Source organism: Sciurus vulgaris, assembly GCF_902686455.1.
Source record: "Sciurus vulgaris genome assembly, chromosome: 6".
In the NCBI taxonomy this organism is placed as follows: Eukaryota; Metazoa; Chordata; class Mammalia; order Rodentia; family Sciuridae; genus Sciurus; species Sciurus vulgaris.
Genome location: NC_136466.1, coordinates 94,960,634 through 94,963,866, shown reverse-complemented (window position 1 = coordinate 94,963,866; position 3,233 = coordinate 94,960,634).

Genomic DNA, 3,233 nt, shown 5'->3' with positions numbered 1-3,233 from the left:
TATGATCCCCTTCTTTCTGCCTCCAAATGCAAAGATTTGGCTGTTTTGCTGCTACTGAAGAATAGGCCTCTTTTTGTAAGTCACTAAAATGTGTATTCTGTGAAATCATGAATTTGAATTTGTATACCTCTTTATTTGATTTCTTGGTTTCTTCTGCCTTTGGCGAACAATTTTTTGTACCCTGAGTTTTTCTGACACAACATGCAGGAACTTTCTGAAGAGTTCCACACAAAAAGGACTGAGACTTGCCAAAATGGCCAGAAACAACTTATCAATCACATGACTGAGCCATCTTGAAGCTGATCTTATAGCCCCAATCAAATCTTCAGATGATTATAGCTCTGGCACCGAATGTGTGATCTCCTGAGAGATCCTGATACACAGCTGCCCAGTCAAGCTACTCCTGAATTCCTGATCCCCAGAAACCATGAGATAAATAAGTTATTATTGTTTGTAAGCCTCTAGACATTGGGGCAACTTGTTACGCAGCAACAGATAACTCATACAAAGAGATGTTTTCTAAATTCACAAAATTCAAATAAGGCAAATAACTGTGAATGTGAAGATACCACAAAGATTTTTTAAATTAGATAACTATAAAGCTCACAGCACAGATATTTTCCCAGTAAGTAGTACAGTTGTCAAGAACTAAGTAGAAAATGTGTTGGACATAGATTTGGCAAGGAAATTATTGTTTTTTACTGTATGATGACTTGAAGATGGGTACCATACTGTACATATGTTCAACTGTGACAGCTAAAGTTATTTCTTCACTAGAGAATTTTGCAACAGGTTCCACCTATATACATTAAGCATATAGGTCTATTGACAAAATCCCCCTAATATTCTTTTGTAGATAAAAATATTTCTGCAAAAAATCATTTTTTTTGAAAGTTCAGTTTCAGCGTAAATGATGCATGGGTCATGTGACATTGCTAAATGCTTCTCCATATGGGGAGCTGAGCCTGCACACACTCAGTAACACATGCATCACCACATACTCACTAATGAAGCAAGGTAAAGAAATAGAAAAGCTTTTCGTTCCCTCAACACGCAGCTGGTGTGTGATGCCAGATGTAAAATCATTGATGTTCTTGCCAAGTTCTCTGGATCATGTCATGATTTATTTAAACTCAGACAATCAAGAATAGGTTGATTTTGGAAACAGTCAAATTCAAGGAGACTGATGGGTACATGAATAAGAATATATTTTTAAGGTAATTATTGGCTGTATATTAAATATGAAATTATTACTTGTATCTTACTTTCTTCAAAGGTTATTGTGGTTTTCCTCTGAAGAGTTAATAGCTCCACTTTCTAATCCCTCAGCTCCTACAGAATTATTTTATAATGAGGCACATAAATTCACCAGAGCTATAATTGAAAAAATAACACACAACAAGTATGTTGTTTTGAAACAAATGTTACAGATCCCTATTCAAAATGGATAGTGGATGGCATGTCTTCTTTTAATAGTCTCAAGCATTTTCTTGGATACTTTGTAATTCATGATACTGGGATTGATTATAATAGATACTAGGCTTTAAGATGTCTTCCCCATCAAAGTGTGAGGTTGGGGGTGGTGTGTTGCCACCATCTATAGCCTCAGAATTTGGAAGCATTACAACAGTTGGGCCCCCTTCACTCCCCTGCCAGAGGAAACTTTTTATTTGGCAGTAGGAAGGACAGAGGTCATTCATTGTGACTTGTCACCATCAGAGCTAGAACTACTGGAGCAGGGAACTAACTTTTAATGAGTTTCTGCCATGTGCCAGGCACCTGGGTATCTTGCTTAATTAAAAAAAAAAAAAAAACAAAAAACAAAAAAACTTGCACTTGAGTAGCACAATTTCCCTTTCTTCTTACCCTGGCAAACATACTTTTGTAGTGGTATAAAATAACTCAAAACGTATCATTTCAACTATTTTTTTTCAAAGAGATAACAAAAGTTTAATAGTTGAAATGGTGGTTGAGACACAAGAAATATTTACCATGTCACCAGAGCAATTTCTCACCTTCTTGTTTATATGGACTCACTTTTGTCAATTCAATGACTTTGCAAGCCTGCTCTTCAGAAAATTGCACATACAAGCAAACATTTACATACAATTTCAGGATATTCACAAATAAGGTATTTAGGACACTAAGAAATCCAAATGCAGAAAAATTAATTCAATAAGAGGCTTGATAAGCCTCATGCTCAGATACCCAGAATAAGTCATGCTGTCTAGGTATAATCATTAACCTCCATTTCAAAATAGGACATTAGTATCTTGATTATGAGAATAAGAATATATAGTATTCAGTACCTACCTATTTGCCATTTTAATGCTCACACAAAGAACTAAGCCCAACAAGACTGAATTGCCTCATGGTATGTAAGATACTCTAAAGGGGCTAATGAACATGTTAGCCACATATTAAGGGAATTGTTTTCATATGCTTCTCCTTGAATTGAAATGGAGGTTAAGGATTATACCTAGACAGCACTTCAACTATTTTTAAACACACAGCTCAGTGGCATTAAGTACACTGACACTATGATGCAACCATCACCACTGTCTGTCTCCAGAACTGCACAGGGGCGTGTACATCAGGGAGACTTCATCTTCCAAGGGCGAGTCATCCAGGAAGGAACAAACCCATATAGGATATAGAGACTTATGAGATTTAAAGCCCCACTCTCAAGTGCAGCTTGGAATTTTGCTGTCTGGCTTTGATTTCTTTTGTGTACTCCTTCAACAAATCTAGAATATCTCCTCTGTGCCAAGAGTTCTGCAGGTATTTGGCAGGTATGTAATGAAGGGTAAAGTCATAGCCATCTTGCAGCTGCCTTCAAGTAATGATCAGGGTAGCCATCATCTTCTCCTCCCCAGCTGAAGGGTAGGGAATTGAAATGGAGATCCTAAAATCTGTATACAAGTCTTAAGTGCAACTTTTTATTGGATGTTTTATCTATACCCTCTATAAATAGGAAGAATCTCACTGAATTCTTACAACAACCCCAAGATGTATATAGGCACATTTATCATTTCTCCTTTCTAAGTAAAAAAATCTTAGGCAGGTAGGTGTTAAGTTAAACCTATGTCCATGGAGTGGTAGACCTGGATTGAAGTCCAGTTCAGCTGATTCCAGGAGCTCCACATTCCCTATCCCATACTTGCCTCTGTTGTACTGCTGTGCAAGTATGGACACAGGATCTCCATGGAGTGCTTTGTAAGTCAATCATCTGA